Genomic DNA, 21,503 nt, shown 5'->3' with positions numbered 1-21,503 from the left:
AACTGGCGTGGAGCGATTCCAACAAAGTGCTCCTCAGTTTCATCCCGAGCGTTGAAACAGAGTCGGCTCTGGCCGGGCCGGGCCGGGCAGCACGGATGATGAGGCCCCAGTGAGATTTGAACTCACGACCCCTGGTTTACAAGACCAGTGCTCTAACCGCTGAGCTATGGAGCCGGGTGGCGCTGCGCTCAGCGCTCGCGGCTGATTGGTTCACACTGGCTGACTCAAAGCGCTTGGGACACAGGTTCCAATCGACCCTCGCGTCACCGTCTGTGCAGTTTGAACATTCTGCCCGCGCGTGGGTTTGCTCCGGCTGCTCCGGTTACCGCTCTCAGTACAAAGATGTGTAGCGTTTGCGGGATTGGCCATGCTTCATTGTCCCATTGTGTCCGGTGATTGTGCGGGCCCGGAAGGGTGGATTAGTCAGCATTCAATTGAGAATGATGCAGTGTGCGCAATGGATCTGGGTCGATTGCTCTCTGCAGGGTCGGTGTTGACGAGATTAGAATAAATTAGATTGGCTACAGTGTGGAAACAGGCCCTTCAGCCCAACAAGTCCACATCGATCCTCTGAAGAGTAACCCGCCCAGACCCGTTTCTCACTGAATAATGCATCGATGACAATTTAGAATGGCCAATTCACTCGACCTGCACGTCTTTGGACTGTGGGAGGAAACCCGAGCAAACCCACGCAGACTCTGGGAGAATGTGCAAACTCGACACGGAATCGACTCCCGACAGTTGGAATCGAGCCTGGGTCCCTAGTAGCGCTGTCAGGCAGCAGTGAGAACCACTGAGCGACTCGTCGGGCGGAATGGCCTGTTTCCAAACTGGAGAGATCCTATGCTTCTGTGATTTCTGTCCAGACATAATTGGGAATTGTCATTCGCTCGCTTGGAGTGACTGGGGTCAGCGATCTCAAAGTTAAATCCGTGAACACACACAGCCCCGTTCTTTGCCTGCAGAAAAATGTAGTTTGTTGATTTCAACTCAAAGCTGTAAGTGACAAAAACAGAAGTTGCAGGAAAAGCTCAACAGGTTTGAGAGGAGACAGGTGTCTGTCACTTCAGGGTAATGTCCTTGCTGTTTCAGACATCAATTCCCAAGCTCTTGATTGACAAAAACAGCAGCAAGCAGTCAGTCAGTCAGTCCAACTGGGTTTTTCCTGAGCTCGACTCGTTCATCCGGTGGTTGGAGGGTGAACGCTCGTGCTGCCAAAGGAGCCGCTTGGACCACAAACTGGCGTGGAGCGATTCCAACAAAGTGCTCCTCAGTCTCATCCCAAGCGTTGAAATAGAGACGGGCCTGGCCGTGCCGGGCCGGGCAGCACGGATGACGAGGCCCCAGTGAGATTGGAACTCACGACCCCTGGTTTACAAGACCAGTGCTCTAACCGCTGAGCTATGGAGCCGGGTGGCGCTGCGCTCAGCGCTCAGCGCTCGCGGCTGATTGGTTCTCACTGGCTGACTCAAAGCGCTTGGGACACAGGTTCCAATCGACCCTCGCGTCACCGTCTGTGCAGTTTGAACATTCTGCCCGCGCGTGTGTGTGCGTGGGTTTGCTCCGGCTGCTCCGGTTACCGCTCTCAGTACAAAGATGTGTAGCGTTTGCGGGATTGGCCATGCTTCATTGTCCCATTGTGTCCGGTGATTGTGCGGGCCCGGAAGGGTGGATTAGTCAGCATTCAATGGAGAATGATGCAGTGTGCGCAATGGATCTGGGTCGATTGCTCTCTGCAGGGTCGGTGTTGACGAGATTAGAATAAATTAGATTGGCTACAGTGTGGAAACAGGCCCTTCAGCCCAACAAGTCCACATCGATCCACTGAAGAGTAACCCGCCCAGACCCGTTTCTCACTGAATAATGCATCGATGACAATTTAGAATGGCCAATTCACTCGACCTGCACGTCTTTGGACTGTGGGAGGAAACCCGAGCAAACCCACGCAGACTCTGAGAGAATGTGCAAACTCGACACGGAATCGACTCCCGACAGTTGGAATCGAGCCTGGGTCCCTAGTAGCGCTGTCAGGCAGCAGTGAGAACCACTGAGCGACTCGTCGGGCGGAATGGCCTGTTTCCAAACTGGAGAGATCCTATGCTTCTGTGATTTCTGTCCAGACATAATTGGGAATTGTCATTCGCTCGCTTGGAGTGACTGGGGTCAGCGATCTCAAAGTTAAATCCGTGAACACACACAGCCCCGTTCTTTGCCTGCAGAAAAATGTAGTTTGTTGATTTCAACTCAAAGCTGTAAGTGACAAAAACAGAAGTTGCAGGAAAAGCTCAACAGGTTTGAGAGGAGACAGGTGTCTGTCACTTCAGGGTAATGACCTTGCTGTTTCAGACATCAATTCCCAAGCTCTTGATTGACAAAAACAGCAGCAAGCAGCCAGTCCAACAGGGTTTTTCCTGAGCTCGACTCGTTCATCCGGTGGTTGGGGGGTGAACGCCCGTGCTGCCAAAGGAGCCGCTTGGACCACAAACTGGCGTGGAGCGATTCCAACAAAGTGCTCCTCAGTCTCATCCCAAGCGTTGAAACAGAGTCGGGCCTGGCCGGGCCGGGCAGCACGGATGACGAGGCCCCAGTGAGATTTGAACTCACGACCCCTGGTTTACAAGACCAGTGCTCTAACCGCTGAGCTATGGAGCCGGGAGGCGCTGCGCTCAGCGCTCAGCGCTCGCGGCTGATTGGTTCACACTGGCTGCCCCAAAGCGCTTGGGACACAGGTTCCAATCGACCCTCGCGTCACCGTCTGTGCAGTTTCAACATTCTGCCCGCGCGTGTGTGTGCGTGGGTTTGCTCCGGCTGCTCCGGTTACCGATCTCAGTACAAAGATGTGTAGCTTCTGCGGGATTGGCCATGCTTCATTGTCCCATTGTGTCCGGTGATTGTGCGGGCCCGGAAGGGTGGACTAGTCAGCATTCAATGGAGAATGATGCAGTGTGCGGAATGGATCATGGTCGATTGCTCTCTGCAGGGTCGGTGTTGACGAGATTAGAATAAATTAGATTGGCTACAGTGTGGAAACAGGCCCTTCAGCCCAACAAGTCCACATCGATCCTCTGAAGAGTAAACCGCCCAGACACGTTTCTCACTGAATAATGCATCGATGACAATTTAGAATGGCCAATTCACTCGACCTGCCCGTCTTTGGACTGTGGGAGGAAACCGGAGCAAACCCACGCAGACTCTGGGAGAATGTGCAAACTCGACACGGAATCGACTCCCGACAGTTGGAATCGAGCCTGGGTCCCTAGTAGCGCTGTCAGGCAGCAGTGAGAACCACTGAGCGACTCGTCGGGCGGAATGGCCTGTTTCCAAACTGGAGAGATCCTATGCTTCTGTGATTTCTGTCCAGACATAATTGGGAATTGTCATTCGCTCGCTTGGAGTGACTGGGGTCAGCGATCTCAAAGTTAAATCCGTGAACACACACAGCCCCGTTCTTTGCCTGCAGAAAAATGTAGTTTGTTGATTTCAACTCAAAGCTGTAAGTGACAAAAACAGAAGTTGCAGGAAAAGCTCAACAGGTTTGAGAGGAGACAGGTGTCTGTCACTTCAGGGTAATGTCCTTGCTGTTTCAGACATCAATTCCCAAGCTCTTGATTGACAAAAACAGCAGCAAGCAGTCAGTCAGTCAGTCCAACTGGGTTTTTCCTGAGCTCGACTCGTTCATCCGGTGGTTGGAGAGTGAACGCTCGTGCTGCCAAAGGAGCCGCTTGGACCACAAACTGGCGTGGAGCGATTCCAACAAAGTGCTCCTCAGTCTCATCCCAAGCGTTGAAATAGAGACGGGCCTGGCCGTGCCGGGCCGGGCAGCACGGATGACGAGGCCCCAGTGAGATTGGAACTCACGACCCCTGGTTTACAAGACCAGTGCTCTAACCGCTGAGCTATGGAGCCGGGTGGCGCTGCGCTCAGCGCTCAGCGCTCGCGGCTGATTGGTTCTCACTGGCTGACTCAAAGCGCTTGGGACACAGGTTCCAATCGACCCTCGCGTCACCGTCTGTGCAGTTTGAACATTCTGCCCGCGCGTGTGTGTGCGTGGGTTTGCTCCGGCTGCTCCGGTTACCGCTCTCAGTACAAAGATGTGTAGCGTTTGCGGGATTGGCCATGCTTCATTGTCCCATTGTGTCCGGTGATTGTGCGGGCCCGGAAGGGTGGATTAGTCAGCATTCAATGGAGAATGATGCAGTGTGCGCAATGGATCTGGGTCGATTGCTCTCTGCAGGGTCGGTGTTGACGAGATTAGAATAAATTAGATTGGCTACAGTGTGGAAACAGGCCCTTCAGCCCAACAAGTCCACATCGATCCACTGAAGAGTAACCCGCCCAGACCCGTTTCTCACTGAATAATGCATCGATGACAATTTAGAATGGCCAATTCACTCGACCTGCACGTCTTTGGACTGTGGGAGGAAACCCGAGCAAACCCACGCAGACTCTGAGAGAATGTGCAAACTCGACACGGAATCGACTCCCGACAGTTGGAATCGAGCCTGGGTCCCTAGTAGCGCTGTCAGGCAGCAGTGAGAACCACTGAGCGACTCGTCGGGCGGAATGGCCTGTTTCCAAACTGGAGAGATCCTATGCTTCTGTGATTTCTGTCCAGACATAATTGGGAATTGTCATTCGCTCGCTTGGAGTGACTGGGGTCAGCGATCTCAAAGTTAAATCCGTGAACACACACAGCCCCGTTCTTTGCCTGCAGAAAAATGTAGTTTGTTGATTTCAACTCAAAGCTGTAAGTGACAAAAACAGAAGTTGCAGGAAAAGCTCAACAGGTTTGAGAGGAGACAGGTGTCTGTCACTTCAGGGTAATGACCTTGCTGTTTCAGACATCAATTCCCAAGCTCTTGATTGACAAAAACAGCAGCAAGCTGTCAGACCAACAGGGTTTTTTCTGAGCTCGACTCGTTCATCCGGTGGTTGGAGGGTGAACGCTCGTGCTGCCAAAGGAGCCGCTTGGACCACAAACTAGCGTGGAGCGATTTCAACAAAGTGCTCCTCAGTCTCATCCCAAGCGTTGAAACAGAGTCGGGCCTGGCCGGGCCGGGCAGCATGGATGACGAGGCCCCAGTGAGATTTGAACTCACGACCCCTGGTTTACAAGACCAGTGCTCTAACCGCTGAGCTATGGAGCCGGGTGGCGCTGCGCTCAGCCCTCGCGGCTGATTGGTTCACACTGGCTGACTCAAAGCGCTTGGGACACAGGTTCCAATCGACCCTCGCGTCACCGTCTGTGCACTTTGAACATTCTGCCCGCGCGTGGGTTTGCTCCGGCTGCTCCGGTTACCGCTCTCAGTACAAAGATGTGTAGCGTTTGCGGGATTGGCCATGCTTCATTGTCCCATTGTGTCCGGTGATTGTGCGGGCCCGGAAGGGTGGATTAGTCAGCATTCAATGGAGAATGATGCAGTGTGCGCAATAAATCTGGGTCGATTGCTCTCTGCAGGGTCGGTGTTGACGAGATTAGAATAAATTAGATTGGCTACAGTGTGGAAACAGGCCCTTCAGCCCAACAAGTCCACATCGATCCTCTGAAGAGTAACCCGCCCAGACCCGTTTCTCACTGAATAATGCATCGATGACAATTTAGAATGGCCAATTCACTCGACCTGCACGTCTTTGGTCTGTGGGAGGAAACCCGAGCAAACCCACGCAGACTCTGGGAGAATGTGCAAACTCGACACGGAATCGACTCCCGACAGTTGGAATCGAGCCTGGGTCCCTAGTAGCGCTGACAGGCAGCAGTGAGAACCACTGAGCGACTCGTCGGGCGGAATGGCCTGTTTCCAAACTGGAGAGATCCTATGCTTCTGTGATTTCTGTCCAGACATAATTGGGAATTGTCATTCGCTCGCTTGGAGTGACTGGGGTCAGCGATCTCAAAGTTAAATCCGTGAACACACACAGCCCCGTTCTTTGCCTGCAGAAAAAAGAAGTTTGTGGATTTCAACTCAACGCTGTAAGTGACAAAAACAGAAGTTGCAGGAAAAGCTCAACAGGTTTGAGAGGAGACAGGTGTCTGTCACTTCAGGGTAATGACCTTGGTGTTTCAGACATCAATTCCCAAGCACTTGATTGACAAAAACATCAGCAAGCTGTCAGACCAACAGGGTTTTTCCTGAACTCGACTCCTTCATCCGGTGGTTGGAGGGTGAACGCTCGTGCTGCCAAAGGAGCCGCTTGGACCACAAACTGGCGTGGAGCGATTCCAACAAAGTGCTCCTCAGTCTCATCCCGAGCGTTGAAACAGAGTCGGCTCTGGCCGGGCCGGGCCGGGCAGCACGCATTACGAGGCCCCAGTGAGATTTGAACTCACGACCCCTGGTTTACAAGACCAGTGCTCTAACTGCTGAGCTATGGAGCCGGGTGGCGCTGCGCTCAGCGCTCGCGGCTGATTGGTTCACACTGGCTGACTCAAAGCGCTTGGGACACAGGTTCCAATCGACCATCGCGTCACCGTCTGTGCACTTTGAACATTCTGCCCGCGCGTGGGTTTGCTCCGGCTGCTCCGGTTACCGCTCTCAGTACAAAGATGTGTAGCGTTTGCGGGATTGGCCATGCTTCATTGTCCCATTGTGTCCGGTGATTGTGCGGGCCCGGAAGGGTGGATTAGTCAGCATTCAATGGAGAATGATGCAGTGTGCGCAATGGCTCTGGGTCGATTGCTCTCTGCAGGTTCGGTGTTGACGAGATTAGAATAAATTAGATTGGCTACAGTGTGGAAACAGGCCCTTCAGCCCAACAAGTCCACATCGATCCACTGAAGAGTAACCCGCCCAGACCCGTTTCTCACTGAATAATGCATCGATGACAATTTAGAATGGCCAATTCACTAGACCTGCCCGTCTTTGGACTGTGGGAGGAAACCGGAGCAAACCCACGCAGACTCTGGGAGAATGTGCAAACTCGACACGGAATCGACTCCCGACAGTTGGAATCGAGCCTGGGTCCCTAGTAGCGCTGTCAGGCAGCAGTGAGAACCACTGAGCGACTCGTCGGGCGGAATGGCCTATTTCCAAACTGGAGAGATCCTATGCTACTGTGATTTCTGTCCAGACATAATTGGGAATTGTCATTCGCTCGCTTGGAGTGACTGGGGTCAGCGATCTCAAAGTTAAATCCGTGAACACACACAGCCCCGTTCTTTGCCTGCAGAAAAAAGAAGTTTGTGGATTTCAACTCAACGCTGTAAGTGACAAAAACAGAAGTTGCAGGAAAAGCTCAACAGGTTTGAGAGGAGACAGGTGTCTGTCACTTCAGGGTAATGACCTTGCTGTTTCAGACATCAATTCCCAAGCTCTTGATTGACAAAAACAGCAGCAAGCAGTCAGTCCAACAGGGTTTTTCCTGCGCTCGACTCGTTCATCCGGTGGTTGGGGGGTGAACGCTCGTGCTGCCAAAGGAGCCGCTTGGACCACAAACTGGCGTGGAGCGATTTCAACAAAGTGCTCCTCAGTCTCATCCCAAGCGTTGAAACAGAGTCGGGCCTGGCCGGGCCGGGCAGCATGGATGACGAGGCCCCAGTGAGATTTGAACTCACGACCCCTGGTTTACAAGACCAGTGCTCTAACCGCTGAGCTATGGAGCCGGGTGGCGCTGCGCTCAGCGCTCGCGGCTGATTGGTTCACACTGGCTGACTCAAAGCGCTTGGGACACAGGTTCCAATCGACCCTCGCGTCACCGTCTGTGCACTTTGAACATTCTGCCCGCGCGTGGGTTTGCTCCGGCTGCTCCGGTTACCGCTCTCAGTACAAAGATGTGTAGCGTTTGCGGGATTGGCCATGCTTCATTGTCCCATTGTGTCCGGTGATTGTGCGGGCCCGGAAGGGTGGATTAGTCAGCATTCAATGGAGAATGATGCAGTGTGCGCAATAAATCTGGGGCGATTGCTCTCTGCAGGGTCGGTGTTGACGAGATTAGAATAAATTAGATTGGCTACAGTGTGGAAACAGGCCCTTCAGCCCAACAAGTCCACATCGATCCTCTGAAGAGTAACCCGCCCAGACCCGTTTCTCACTGAATAATGCATCGATGACAATTTAGAATGGCCAATTCACTCGACCTGCACGTCTTTGGTCTGTGGGAGGAAACCCGAGCAAACCCACGCAGACTCTGGGAGAATGTGCAAACTCGACACGGAATCGACTCCCGACAGTTGGAATCGAGCCTGGGTCCCTAGTAGCGCTGTCAGGCAGCAGTGAGAACCACTGAGCGACTCGTCGGGCGGAATGGCCTGTTTCCAAACTGGAGAGATCCTATGCTTCTGTGATTTCTGTCCAGACATAATTGGGAATTGTCATTCGCTCGCTTGGAGTGACTGGGGTCAGCGATCTCAAAGTTAAATCCGTGAACACACACAGCCCCGTTCTTTGCCTGCAGAAAAAAGAAGTTTGTGGATTTCAACTCAACGCTGTAAGTGACAAAAACAGAAGTTGCAGGAAAAGCTCAACAGGTTTGAGAGGAGACAGGTGTCTGTCACTTCAGGGAAATGACCTTGGTGTTTCAGACATCAATTCCCAAGCACTTGATTGACAAAAACATCAGCAAGCTGTCAGACCAACAGGGTTTTTCCTGAACTCGACTCCTTCATCCGGTGGTTGGAGGGTGAACGCTCGTGCTGCCAAAGGAGCCGCTTGGACCACAAACTGGCGTGGAGCGATTCCAACAAAGTGCTCCTCAGTCTCATCCCGAGCGTTGAAACAGAGTCGGCTCTGGCCGGGCCGGGTCGGGCAGCACGGATTACGAGGCCCCAGTGAGATTTGAACTCACGACCCCTGGTTTACAAGACCAGTGCTCTAACCGCTGAGCTATGGAGCCGGGTGGCGCTGCGCTCAGCGCTCGCGGCTGATTGGTTCACACTGGCTGACTCAAAGCGCTTGGGACACAGGTTCCAATCGACCCTCGCGTCACCGTCTGTGCAGTTTGAACATTCTGCCCGCGCGTGGGTTTGCTCCGGCTGCTCCGGTTACCGCTCTCAGTACAAAGATGTGTAGCGTTTGCGGGATTGGCCATGCTTCATTGTCCCATTGTGTCCGGTGATTGTGCGGGCCCGGAAGGGTGGATTAGTCAGCATTCAATGGAGAATGATGCAGTGTGCGCAATGGCTCTGGGTCGATTGCTCTCTGCAGGTTCGGTGTTGACGAGATTAGAATAAATTAGATTGGCTACAGTGTGGAAACAGGCCCTTCAGCCCAACAAGTCCACATCGATCCACTGAAGAGTAACCCGCCCAGACCCGTTTCTCACTGAATAATGCATCGATGACAATTTAGAATGGCCAATTCACTCGACCTGCCCGTCTTTGGACTGTGGGAGGAAACCGGAGCAAACCCACGCAGACTCTGGGAGAATGTGCAAACTCGACACGGAATCGACTCCCGACAGTTGGAATCGAGCCTGGGTCCCTAGTAGCGCTGTCAGGCAGCAGTGAGAACCACTGAGCGACTCGTCGGGCGGAATGGCCTATTTCCAAACTGGAGAGATCCTATGCTACTGTGATTTCTGTCCAGACATAATTGGGAATTGTCATTCGCTCGCTTGGAGTGACTGGGGTCAGCGATCTCAAAGTTAAATCCGTGAACACACACAGCCCCGTTCTTTGCCTGCAGAAAAAAGAAGTTTGTGGATTTCAACTCAACGCTGTAAGTGACAAAAACAGAAGTTGCAGGAAAAGCTCAACAGGTTTGAGAGGAGACAGGTGTCTGTCACTTCAGGGTAATGACCTTGCTGTTTCAGACATCAATTCCCAAGCTCTTGATTGACAAAAACAGCAGCAAGCAGCCAGTCCAACAGGGTTTTTCCTGAGCTCGACTCGTTCATCCGGTGGTTGGGGGGTGAACGCCCGTGCTGCCAAAGGAGCCGCTTGGACCACAAACTGGCGTGGAGCGATTCCAACAAAGTGCTCCTCAGTCTCATCCCGAGCGTTGAAACAGAGTCGGCTCTGGCCGGGCCGGGCCGGGCAGCACGGATTACGAGGCCCCCGTGAGATTTGAACTCACGACCCCTGGTTTACAAGACCAGTGCTCTAACTGCTGAGCTATGGAGCCGGGTGGCGCTGCGCTCAGCGCTCGCGGCTGATTGGTTCACACTGGCTGACTCAAAGCGCTTGGGACACAGGTTCCAATCGACCCTCGCGTCACCGTCTGTGCAGTTTGAACATTCTGCCCGCGCGTGGGTTTGCTCCGGCTGCTCCGGTTACCGCTCTCAGTACAAAGATGTGTAGCGTTTGCGGGATTGGCCATGCTTCATTGTCCCATTGTGTCCGGTGATTGTGCGGGCCCGGAAGGGTGGATTAGTCAGCATTCAATGGAGAATGATGCAGTGTGCGCAATGGCTCTGGGTCGATTGCTCTCTGCAGGTTCGGTGTTGACGAGATTAGAATAAATTAGATTGGCTACAGTGTGGAAACAGGCCCTTCAGCCCAACAAGTCCACATCGATCCACTGAAGAGTAACCCGCCCAGACCCGTTTCTCACTGAATAATGCATCGATGACAATTTAGAATGGCCAATTCACTCGACCTGCCCGTCTTTGGACTGTGGGAGGAAACCGGAGCAAACCCACGCAGACTCTGGGAGAATGTGCAAACGCGACACGGAATCGACTCCCGACAGTTGGAATCGAGCCTGGGTCCCTAATAGCGCTGTCAGGCAGCAGTGAGAACCACTGAGCGACTCGTCGGGCGGAATGGCCTGTTTCCAAACTGGAGAGATCCTATGCTTCTGTGATTTCTGTCCAGACATAATTGGGAATTGTCATTCGCTCGCTTGGAGTGACTGGGGTCAGCGATCTCAAAGTTAAATCCGTGAACACACACAGCCCCGTTCTTTGCCTGCAGAAAAAAGAAGTTTGTGGATTTCAACTCAACGCTGTAAGTGACAAAAACAGAACTTGCAGGAAAAGCTCAACAGGTTTGAGAGGAGACAGGTGTCTGTCACTTCAGGGTAATGACCTTGGTGTTTCGAACATCAATTCCCAAGCTCTTGATTGACAAAAACAGCAGCAAGCAGTCAGACCAACAGGGATTTTCCTGGGCTCGACTCGTTCATCCGGTGGTTGGAGGGTGAACGCTCGTGCTGCCAAAGGAGCCGCTTGGACCACAAACTGGCGTGGAGCGATTCCAACAAAGTGCTCCTCAGTCTCATCCCGAGCGTTGAAACAGAGTCGGCTTTGGCCGGGCCGGGCAGCACGGATGACGAGGCCCCAGTGAGATTTGAACTCACGACCCCTGGTTTATAAGACCAGTGCTCTAACTGCTGAGCTATGGAGCCGGGTGGCGCTGCGCTCAGCGCTCGCGGCTGATTGGTTCACACTGGCTGACTCAAAGCGCTTGGGACACAGGTTCCAATCGACCCTCGCGTCACCGTCTGTGCAGTTTGAACATTCTGCCCGCGCATGGGTTTGCTCCGTCTGCTCCGGTTACCGCTCTCAGTACAAAGATGTGTAGCTTCTGCGGGATTGGCCATGCTTCATTTTCCCATTGTGTCCGGTGATTGTGCGGGCCCGGAAGGGTGGATTAGTCAGCTTTCAATGGAGAATGATGCAGTGTGCGCAAAGGATCTGGGTCGATTGCTCTCTGCAGGGTCGGTGTTGACGAGATTAGAATAAATTAGATTGGCTACAGTGTGGAAACATGCCCTTCAGCCCAACAAGTCCACATCGATCCTCTGAAGAGTAACCCGCCCAGACCCGTTTCTCACTGAATAATGCATCGATGACAATTTAGAATGGCCAATTCACTCGACCTGCACGTCTTTGGACTGTGGGAGGAAACCCGAGCAAACCCACGCAGACTCTGGGAGAATGTGCAAACTCGACACGGAATCGACTCCCGACAGTTGGAATCGAGCCTGGGTCCCTAGTAGCGCTGTCAGGCAGCAGTGAGAACCACTGAGCGACTCGTCGGGCGGAATGGCCTGTTTCCAAACTGGAGAGATCCTATGCTTCTGTGATTTCTGTCCAGACATAATTGGGAATTGTCATTCGCTCGCTTGGAGTGACTGGGGTCAGCGATCTCAAAGTTAAATCCGTGAACACACACAGCCCCGTTCTTTGCCTGCAGAAAAAAGTAGTTTGTTGATTTCAACTCAAAGCTGTAAGTGACAAAAACAGAAGTTGCAGGAAAAGCTCAACAGGTTTGAGAGGAGACAGGTGTCTGTCACTTCAGGGTAATGACCTTGGTGTTTCAGACATCAATTCCCAAGCTCTTGATTGACAAAAACAGCAGCAAGCAGTCAGAACAACAGGGTTTTTCCTGAGCTCGACTCGTTCATCCGGTGGTTGGAGGGTGAACGCTCGTGCTGCCGAAGGAGCCGCTTGGACCACAAACAAGCGTGGAGCGATTCCAACAAAGTGCTCCTCAGTCTCATCCCGAGCGTTGAAACAGAGTCGGCTTTGGCCGGGCCAGGCAGCACGGATGACGAGGCCCCAGTGAGCTTTGAACTCACGACCCCTGGTTTACAAGACCAGTGCTCTAACCGCTGAGCTATGGAGCCGGGTCGCGCTGCGCTCAGCGCTCGCGGCAGATTGGTTCACACTGGCTGACTCAAAGCGCTTGGGACACAGGTTCCAATCGACCCTCGCGTCACCGTCTGTGCAGTTTGAACATTCTGCCCGCGCGTGGGTTTGCTCCGGCTGCTCCGGTTACCGCTCTCAGTACAAAGATGTGTAGCTTTTGCGGGATTGGCCATGCTTCATTGTCCCATTGTGTCCGGTGATTGTGCGGGCCCGGAAGGGTGGATTAGTCAGCATTCAATGGAGAATGATGCAGTGTGCGCAAAGGATCTGGGTCGATTGCTCTCTGCAGGGTCGGTGTTGACGAGATTAGAATAAATTAGATTGGCTACAGTGTGGAAACAGGCCCTTCAGCCCAACAAGTCCACATCGATCCACTGAAGAGTAACCCGCCCAGACCCGTTTCTCACTGAATAATGCATCGATGACAATTTAGAATGGCCAATTCACTCGACCTGCACGTCTTTGGACTGTGGGAGGAAACCCGAGCAAACCCACGCAGACTCTGGGAGAATGTGCAAACGCGACACGGAATCGACTCCCGACAGTTGGAATCGAGCCTGGGTCCCTAGTAGCGCTGTCAGGCAGCAGTGAGAACCACTGAGCGACTCGTCGGGCGGAATGGCCTGTTTCCAAACTGGAGAGATCCTATGCTTCTGTGATTTCTGTCCAGACATAATTGGGAATTGTCATTCGCTCGCTTGGAGTGACTGGGGTCAGCGATCTCAAAGTTAAATCCGTGAACACACACAGCCCCGTTCTTTGCCTGCAGAAAAAAGAAGTTTGTGGATTTCAACTCAACGCTGTAAGTGACAAAAACAGAAGTTGCAGGAAAAGCTCAACAGGTTTGAGAGGAGACAGGTGTCTGTCACTTCAGGGTAATGACCTTGGTGTTTCGAACATCAATTCCCAAGCTCTTGATTGACAAAAACAGCAGCAAGCAGTCAGACCAACAGGGATTTTCCTGGGCTCGACTCGTTCATCCGGTGGTTGGAGGGTGAACGCTCGTGCTGCCAAAGGAGCCGCTTGGACCACAAACTGGCGTGGAGCGATTCCAACAAAGTGCTCCTCAGTCTCATCCCGAGCGTTGAAACAGAGTCGGCTTTGGCCGGGCCGGGCAGCACGGATGACGAGGCCCCAGTGAGATTTGAACTCACGACCCCTGGTTTATAAGACCAGTGCTCTAACCGCTGAGCTATGGAGCCGGGTCGCGCTGCGCTCAGCGCTCGCGGCTGATTGGTTCACACTGGCTGACTCAAAGCGCTTGGGACACAGGTTCCAATCGACCCTCACGTCACCGTCTGTGCAGTTTGAACATTCTGCCCGCGCGTGGGTTTGCTCCGGCTGCTCCGGTTACCGCTCTCAGTACAAAGATGTGTAGCTTTTGCGGGATTGGCCATGCTTCATTGTCCCATTGTGTCCGGTGATTGTGCGGGCCCGGAAGGGTGGATTAGTCAGCATTCAATGGAGAATGATGCAGTGTGCGCAAAGGATCTGGGTCGATTGCTCTCTGCAGGGTCGGTGTTGACGAGATTAGAATAAATTAGATTGGCTACAGTGTGGAAACAGGCCCTTCAGCCCAACAAGTCCACATCGATCCACTGAAGAGTAACCCGCCCAGACCCGTTTCTCACTGAATAATGCATCGATGACAATTTAGAATGGCCAATTCACTCGACCTGCACGTCTTTGGACTGTGGGAGGAAACCCGAGCAAACCCACGCAGACTCTGGGAGAATGTGCAAACGCGACACGGAATCGACTCCCGACAGTTGGAATCGAGCCTGGGTCCCTAGTAGCGCTGTCAGGCAGCAGTGAGAACCACTGAGCGACTCGTCGGGCGGAATGGCCTGTTTCCAAACTGGAGAGATCCTATGCTTCTGTGATTTCTGTCCAGACATAATTGGGAATTGTCATTCGCTCGCTTGGAGTGACTGGGGTCAGCGATCTCAAAGTTAAATCCGTGAACACACACAGCCCCGTTCTTTGCCTGCAGAAAAAAGAAGTTTGTGGATTTCAACTCAACGCTGTAAGTGACAAAAACAGAAGTTGCAGGAAAAGCTCAACAGGTTTGAGAGGAGACAGGTGTCTGTCACTTCAGGGTAATGACCTTGGTGTTTCGAACATCAATTCCCAAGCTCTTGATTGACAAAAACAGCAGCAAGCAGTCAGACCAACAGGGATTTTCCTGGGCTCGACTCGTTCATCCGGTGGTTGGAGGGTGAACGCTCGTGCTGCCAAAGGAGCCGCTTGGACCACAAACTGGCGTGGAGCGATTCCAACAAAGTGCTCCTCAGTCTCATCCCGAGCGTTGAAACAGAGTCGGCTTTGGCCGGGCCGGGCAGCACGGATGACGAGGCCCCAGGGAGATTTGAACTCACGACCCCTGGTTTATAAGACCAGTGCTCTAACTGCTGAGCTATGGAGCCGGGTGGCGCTGCGCTCAGCGCTCGCGGCTGATTGGTTCACACTGGCTGACTCAAAGCGCTTGGGACACAGGTTCCAATCGACCCTCGCGTCACCGTCTGTGCAGTTTGAACATTCTGCCCGCGCGTGGGTTTGCTCCGTCTGCTCCGGTTACCGCTCTCAGTACAAAGATGTGTAGCTTCTGCGGGATTGGCCATGCTTCATTTTCCCATTGTGTCCGGTGATTGTGCGGGCCCGGAAGGGTGGATTAGTCAGCTTTCAATGGAGAATGATGCAGTGTGCGCAAAGGATCTGGGTCGATTGCTCTCTGCAGGGTCGGTGTTGACGAGATTAGAATAAATTAGATTGGCTACAGTGTGGAAACATGCCCTTCAGCCCAACAAGTCCACATCGATCCTCTGAAGAGTAACCCGCCCAGACCCGTTTCTCACTGAATAATGCATCGATGACAATTTAGAATGGCCAATTCACTCGACCTGCACGTCTTTGGACTGTGGGAGGAAACCCGAGCAAACCCACGCAGACTCTGGGAGAATGTGCAAACTCGACACGGAATCGACTCCCGACAGTTGGAATCGAGCCTGGGTCCCTAGTAGCGCTGTCAGGCAGCAGTGAGAACCACTGAGCGACTCGTCGGGCGGAATGGCCTGTTTCCAAACTGGAGAGATCCTATGCTTCTGTGATTTCTGTCCAGACATAATTGGGAATTGTCATTCGCTCGCTTGGAGTGACTGGGGTCAGCGATCTCAAAGTTAAATCCGTGAACACACACAGCCCCGTTCTTTGCCTGCAGAAAAAAGTAGTTTGTTGATTTCAACTCAAAGCTGTAAGTGACAAAAACAGAAGTTGCAGGAAAAGCTCAACAGGTTTGAGAGGAGACAGGTGTCTGTCACTTCAGGGTAATGACCTTGGTGTTTCAGACATCAATTCCCAAGCTCTTGATTGACAAAAACAGCAGCAAGCAGTCAGACCAACAGGGTTTTTCCTGAGCTCGACTCGTTCATCCGGTGGTTGGAGGGTGAACGCTCGTGCTGCCAAAGGAGCCGCTTGGACCACAAACTGGCGTCGAGCGATTCTAACCAAGTGCTCCTCAGTATCATCCCGAGCGTTGAAACAGAGTCGGCTCTGGCCGGGCCGTGCAGCACGGATGACGGGGCCCCAGTGAGATTTGAACTCACGACCCCTGGTTTACAAGACCAGTGCTATAATCGCTGAGCTATGGAGCCGGGTGGCGCTGCGCCCAGCGCTCGCGGCTGATTGGTTCACACTGGCTGACTCAAAGCGCTTGGGACACAGGTTCCAATCGACCCTCGCGTCACCGTCTGTGCAGTTTGAACATTCTGCCCGCGCGTGGGTTTGCTCCGGCTGCTACGGTTACCGCTCTCAGTACAAAGATGTGTAGCGTTTGCGGGATTGGCCATGCTTCATTGTCCCATTGTGTCCGGTGATTGTGCGGGCCCGGAAGGGTGGATTAGTCAGCATTCAATGGAGAATGATGCAGTGTGCGCAATGGATCTGGGTCGATTGCTCTCTGCAGGGTCGGTGTTGACGAGATTAGAATAAATTAGATTGGCTACAGTGTGGAAACAGGCCCTTCAGCCCAACAAGTCCACATCGATCCACTGAAGAGTAACCCGCCCAGACCCGCTTCTCACTGAATAATGCATCGATGACAATTTAGAATGGCCAATTCACTCGACCTGCACGTCTTTGGACTGTGGGAGGAAACCCGAGCAAACCCACGCAGACTCTGGGAGAATGTGCAAACTCGACACGGAATCGACTCCCGACAGTTGGAATCGAGCCTGGGTCCCTAGTAGCGCTGTCAGGCAGCAGTGAGAACCACTGAGCGACTCGTCGGGCGGAATGGCCTGTTTCCAAACTGGAGAGATCCTATGCTTCTGTGATTTCTGTCCAGACATAATTGGGAATTGTCATTCGCTCGCTTGGAGTGACTGGGGTCAGCGATCTCAAAGTTAAATCCGTGAACACACACAGCCCCGTTCTTTGCCTGCAGAAAAAAGAAGTTTGTTGATTTCAACTCAAAGCTGTAAGTGACAAAAACAGAAGTTGCAGGAAAAGCTCAACAGGTTTGAGAGGAGACAGGTGTCTGTCACTTCAGGGTAATGACCTTGGTGTTTCAGACATCAATTCCCAAGCTCTTGATTGACAAAAACAGCAGCAAGCAGTCAGACCAACAGGGTTTTTCCTGAGCCCGACTCGTTCGTCCGGTGGTTGGAGGGTGAACGCTCGTGCTGCCAAAGGAGCCGCTTGGACCACAAACTGGCGTGGAGCGATTCTAACCAAGTGCTCCTCAGTATCATCGCGAGCGTTGAAACAGAGTCGGCTTTGGCCGGGCCGGGCAGCACGGATGACGAGGCCCCAGTGTGATTTGAACTCACGACCCCTGGTTTACAAGACCAGTGCTCTAATCGCTGAGCTATGGAGCCGGGTGGCGCTGCGCTCAGCGCTCGCGGTTGATTGGTTCACACTGGCTGACTCAAAGCGCTTGGGACACAGGTTCCAATCGACCCTCGCGTCACCGTCTGTGCAGTTTGAACATTCTGCCCGCGCGTGGGTTTGCTCCGGCTGCTCCGGTTACCGCTCTCAGTACAAAGATGTGTAGCGTTTGCGGGATTGGCCATGCTTCATTGTCCCATTGTGTCCGGTGATTGTGCGGGCCCGGAAGGGTGGATTAGTCAGCATTCAATGGAGAATGATGCAGTGTGCGCAATGGATCTGGGTCGATTGCTCTCTGCAGGGTCGGTGTTGACGAGATTAGAATAAATTAGATTGGCTACAGTGTGGAAACAGGCCCTTCAGCCCAACAAGTCCACATCGATCCACTGAAGAGTAACCCGCCCAGACCCGTTTCTCACTGAATAATGCATCGATGACAATTTAGAATGGCCAATTCACTCGACCTGCACGTCTTTGGACTGTGGGAGGAAACCCGAGCAAACCCACGCAGACTCTGGGAGAATGTGCAAACTCGACACGGAATCGACTCCCGACAGTTGGAATCGAGCCTGGGTCCCTAGTAGCGCTGTCAGGCAGCAGTGAGAACCACTGAGCGACTCGTCGGGCGGAATGGCCTGTTTCCAAACTGGAGAGATCCTATGCTTCTGTGATTTCTGTCCAGACATAATTGGGAATTGTCATTCGCTCGCTTGGAGTGACTGGGGTCAGCGATCTCAAAGTTAAATCCGTGAACACACACAGCCCCGTTCTTTGCCTGCAGAAAAAAGAAGTTTGTGGATTTCAACTCAACGCTGTAAGTGACAAAAACAGAAGTTGCAGGAAAAGCTCAACAGGTTTGAGAGGAGACAGGTGTCTGTCACTTCAGGGTAATGACCTTGGTGTTTCAGACATCAATTCCCAAGCTCTTGATTGACAAAAACAGCAGCAAGCAGTCAGACCAACAGGGTTTTTCCTGAGCTCGACTCGTTCATCCGGTGGTTGGAGGGTGAACGCTCGTGCTGCCAAAGGAGCCGCTTGGACCACAAACTGGCGTGGAGCGATTTTAACCAAGTGCTCCTCAGTATCATCCCGAGCGTTGAAACAGAGTCGGCTTTGGCCGGGCCGGGCAGCACGGATGACGAGGCCCCAGTGAGATTTGAACTCACGACCCCTGGTTTACAAGACCAGTGCTCTAATCGCTGAGCTATGGAGCCGGGTGGCGGTGCGCTCAGCGCTCGCGGCTGATTGGTTCACACTGGCTGACTCAAAGCGCTTGGGACACAGGTTCCAATCGACCCTCGCGTCACCGTCTGTGCAGTTTGAACATTCTGCCCGCGCGTGGGTTTGCTCCGGCTGCTCCGTCTTCTCCGGTTACCGCCCTCAGTACAAAGATGTGTAGCTTCTGCGGGATTGGCCATGCTTCATTGTCCCATTGTGTCCGGTGATTGTGCGGGCCCGGAAGGGTGGATTAGTCAGCATTCAATGGAGAATGATGCAGTGTGCGCAAAGGATCTGGGTCGATTGCTCTCTGCAGGGTCGGTGTTGACGAGATTAGAATAAATTAGATTGGCTACAGTGTGGAAACATGCCCTTCAGCCCAACAAGTCCACATCGATCCTCTGAAGAGTAACCCGCCCAGACCCGTTTCTCACTGAATAATGCATCGATGACAATTTAGAATGGCCAATTCACTCGACCTGCACGTCTTTGGACTGTGGGAGGAAACCCGAGCAAACCCACGCAGACTCTGGGAGAATGTGCAAACTCGACACGGAATCGACTCCCGACAGTTGGAATCGAGCCTGGGTCCCTAGTAGCGCTGTCAGGCAGCAGTGAGAACCACTGAGCGACTCGTCGGGCGGAATGGCCTGTTTCCAAACTGGAGAGATCCTATGCTTCTGTGATTTCTGTCCAGACATAATTGGGAATTGTCATTCGCTCGCTTGGAGTGACTGGGGTCAGCGATCTCAAAGTTAAATCCGTGAACACACACAGCCCCGTTCTTTGCCTGCAGAAAAAAGAAGTTTGTGGATTTCAACTCAACGCTGTAAGTGACAAAAACAGAAGTTGCAGGAAAAGCTCAACAGGTTTGAGAGGAGACAGGTGTCTGTCACTTCAGGGTAATGACCTTGGTGTTTCAGACATCAATTCCCAAGCTCTTGATTGACAAAAACAGCAGCAAGCAGTCAGACCAACAGGGTTTTTCCTGAGCTCGACTCGTTCATCCGGTGGTTGGAGGGTGAACGCTCGTGCTGCCAAAGGAGCCGCTTGGACCACAAACTGGCGTGGAACGATTCCAACAAAGTGCTCCTCAGTCTCATCCCGAGCGTTGAAACAGAGTCGGCTCTGGCCGGGCCGGGCAGCACGGATGACGAGGCCCCAGTGAGATTTGAACTCACGACCCCTGGTTTACAAGACCAGTGCTCTAACCGCTGAGCTGTGGAGCCGGGTGGCGCTGCGCTCAGCGCTCGCGGCTGATTGGTTCACACTGGCTGACTCAAAGCGCTTTGGACACAGGTTCCAATCGACCCTCGCGTCACCGTCTGTGCAGTTTGAACATTCTGCCCGCGCGTGGGTTTGCTCCGGCTGCTCCGGTTACCGCTCTCAGTACAAAGATGTGTAGCTTTTGCGGGATTGGCCATGCTTCATTGTTCCATTGTGTCCGGTGATTGTGCGGGCCCGGAAGGGTGGATTAGTCAGCATTCAATGGAGAATGATGCAGTGTGCGCAAAGGATCTGGGTCGATTGCTCTCTGCAGGGTCGGTGTTGACGAGATTAGAATAAATTAGATTGGCTACAGTGTGGAAACAGGCCCTTCAGCCCAACAAGTCCACATCGATCCACTGAAGAGTAACCCGCCCAGACCCGTTTCTCACTGAATAATGCATCGATGACAATTTAGAATGGCCAATTCACTCGACCTGCACGTCTTTGGACTGTGGGAGGAAACCCGAGCAAACCCACGCAGACTCTGGGAGAATGTGCAAACGCGACACGGAATCGACTCCCGACAGTTGGAATCGAGCCTGGGTCCCTAGTAGCGCTGTCAGGCAGCAGTGAGAACCACTGAGCGACTCGTCGGGCGGAATGGCCTGTTTCCAAACTGGAGAGATCCTATGCTTCTGTGATTTCTGTCCAGACATAATTGGGAATTGTCATTCGCTCGCTTGGAGTGACTGGGGTCAGCGATCTCAAAGTTAAATCCGTGAACACACACAGCCCCGTTCTTTGCCTGCAGAAAAAAGAAGTTTGTGGATTTCAACTCAACGCTGTAAGTGACAAAAACAGAAGTTGCAGGAAAAGCTCAACAGGTTTGAGAGGAGACAGGTGTCTGTCACTTCAGGGTAATGACCTTGGTGTTTCAGACATCAATTCCCAAGCTCTTGATTGACAAAAACAGCAGCAAGCAGTCAGACCAACAGGGTTTTTCCTGAGCTCGACTCGTTCATCCGTTGGTTGGAGGGTGAACGCTCGTGCTGCCAAAGGAGCCGCTTGGACCACAAACTGGCGTGGAGCGATTCTAACCAAGTGCTCCTCAGTATCACCCCGAGCGTTGAAACAGAGTCGGCTTTGGCCGGGCCGGGCAGCACGGATGACGAGGCCCCAGTGAGATTTGAACTCACGACCCCTGGTTTACAAGACCAGTGCTCTAATCGCTGAGCTATGGAGCCGGGTGGCGCTGCGCTCAGCGCTCGCGGCTGATTGGTTCACACTGGCTGACTCAAAGCGCTTGGGACACAGGTTCCAATCGACCCTCGCGTCACCGTCTGTGCAGTTTGAACATTCTGCCCGCGCGTGGGTTTGCTCCGGCTGCTACGGTTACCGCTCTCAGTACAAAGATGTGTAGCGTTTGCGGGATTGGCCATGCTTCATTGTCCCATTGTGTCCGGTGATTGTGCGGGCCCGGAAGGGTGGATTAGTCAGCATTCAATGGAGAATGATGCAGTGTGCGCAATGGATCTGGGTCGATTGCTCTCTGCAGGGTCGGTGTTGACGAGATTAGAATAAATTAGATTGGCTACAGTGTGGAAACAGGCCCTTCAGCCCAACAAGTCCACATCGATCCACTGAAGAGTAACCCGCCCAGACCC

The 21,503-nt window shown here is 53.0% G+C and overlaps 18 non-coding genes across 18 annotated transcripts; all 18 read right to left on the bottom strand.

Annotated features, from left to right (window-relative positions):
• Positions 1-101: 101 nt before the first annotated feature.
• On the bottom strand, positions 102-174 carry trnat-ugu (transfer RNA threonine (anticodon UGU)). The gene has a single exon. It is a non-coding gene; the product is annotated as a tRNA-Thr (tRNA).
• A 1,164-nt stretch (positions 175-1,338) lies between these two features.
• On the bottom strand, positions 1,339-1,411 carry trnat-ugu (transfer RNA threonine (anticodon UGU)). The gene has a single exon. It is a non-coding gene; the product is annotated as a tRNA-Thr (tRNA).
• A 1,168-nt stretch (positions 1,412-2,579) lies between these two features.
• Positions 2,580-2,652, bottom strand: trnat-ugu (transfer RNA threonine (anticodon UGU)). Its single transcript has one exon. It is a non-coding gene; the product is annotated as a tRNA-Thr (tRNA).
• Positions 2,653-3,833: 1,181 nt separating this feature from the next.
• trnat-ugu (transfer RNA threonine (anticodon UGU)) lies at positions 3,834-3,906 on the bottom strand. The gene has a single exon. It is a non-coding gene; the product is annotated as a tRNA-Thr (tRNA).
• A 1,168-nt stretch (positions 3,907-5,074) lies between these two features.
• Positions 5,075-5,147, bottom strand: trnat-ugu (transfer RNA threonine (anticodon UGU)). The gene has a single exon. It is a non-coding gene; the product is annotated as a tRNA-Thr (tRNA).
• Positions 5,148-6,303: 1,156 nt separating this feature from the next.
• On the bottom strand, positions 6,304-6,376 carry trnat-ugu (transfer RNA threonine (anticodon UGU)). Its single transcript has one exon. It is a non-coding gene; the product is annotated as a tRNA-Thr (tRNA).
• A 1,151-nt stretch (positions 6,377-7,527) lies between these two features.
• trnat-ugu (transfer RNA threonine (anticodon UGU)) lies at positions 7,528-7,600 on the bottom strand. The gene has a single exon. It is a non-coding gene; the product is annotated as a tRNA-Thr (tRNA).
• Positions 7,601-8,756: 1,156 nt separating this feature from the next.
• trnat-ugu (transfer RNA threonine (anticodon UGU)) lies at positions 8,757-8,829 on the bottom strand. Its single transcript has one exon. It is a non-coding gene; the product is annotated as a tRNA-Thr (tRNA).
• A 1,156-nt stretch (positions 8,830-9,985) lies between these two features.
• trnat-ugu (transfer RNA threonine (anticodon UGU)) lies at positions 9,986-10,058 on the bottom strand. Its single transcript has one exon. It is a non-coding gene; the product is annotated as a tRNA-Thr (tRNA).
• A 1,151-nt stretch (positions 10,059-11,209) lies between these two features.
• On the bottom strand, positions 11,210-11,282 carry trnai-uau (transfer RNA isoleucine (anticodon UAU)). Its single transcript has one exon. It is a non-coding gene; the product is annotated as a tRNA-Ile (tRNA).
• A 1,151-nt stretch (positions 11,283-12,433) lies between these two features.
• Positions 12,434-12,506, bottom strand: trnat-ugu (transfer RNA threonine (anticodon UGU)). The gene has a single exon. It is a non-coding gene; the product is annotated as a tRNA-Thr (tRNA).
• Positions 12,507-13,657: 1,151 nt separating this feature from the next.
• trnai-uau (transfer RNA isoleucine (anticodon UAU)) lies at positions 13,658-13,730 on the bottom strand. The gene has a single exon. It is a non-coding gene; the product is annotated as a tRNA-Ile (tRNA).
• A 1,151-nt stretch (positions 13,731-14,881) lies between these two features.
• Positions 14,882-14,954, bottom strand: trnai-uau (transfer RNA isoleucine (anticodon UAU)). The gene has a single exon. It is a non-coding gene; the product is annotated as a tRNA-Ile (tRNA).
• A 1,151-nt stretch (positions 14,955-16,105) lies between these two features.
• On the bottom strand, positions 16,106-16,178 carry trnat-ugu (transfer RNA threonine (anticodon UGU)). The gene has a single exon. It is a non-coding gene; the product is annotated as a tRNA-Thr (tRNA).
• Positions 16,179-17,329: 1,151 nt separating this feature from the next.
• On the bottom strand, positions 17,330-17,402 carry trnat-ugu (transfer RNA threonine (anticodon UGU)). Its single transcript has one exon. It is a non-coding gene; the product is annotated as a tRNA-Thr (tRNA).
• Positions 17,403-18,553: 1,151 nt separating this feature from the next.
• Positions 18,554-18,626, bottom strand: trnat-ugu (transfer RNA threonine (anticodon UGU)). The gene has a single exon. It is a non-coding gene; the product is annotated as a tRNA-Thr (tRNA).
• Positions 18,627-19,786: 1,160 nt separating this feature from the next.
• On the bottom strand, positions 19,787-19,859 carry trnat-ugu (transfer RNA threonine (anticodon UGU)). The gene has a single exon. It is a non-coding gene; the product is annotated as a tRNA-Thr (tRNA).
• Positions 19,860-21,010: 1,151 nt separating this feature from the next.
• trnat-ugu (transfer RNA threonine (anticodon UGU)) lies at positions 21,011-21,083 on the bottom strand. The gene has a single exon. It is a non-coding gene; the product is annotated as a tRNA-Thr (tRNA).
• Between the last annotated feature and the right edge of the window lie 420 nt (positions 21,084-21,503).

The sequence above is a fragment of the Chiloscyllium punctatum genome, chromosome 34, assembly GCF_047496795.1.
Source record: "Chiloscyllium punctatum isolate Juve2018m chromosome 34, sChiPun1.3, whole genome shotgun sequence".
Lineage (NCBI taxonomy): Eukaryota > Metazoa > Chordata > Chondrichthyes > Orectolobiformes > Hemiscylliidae > Chiloscyllium > Chiloscyllium punctatum.
This window is presented reverse-complemented; position numbering and strand designations above follow the sequence as displayed.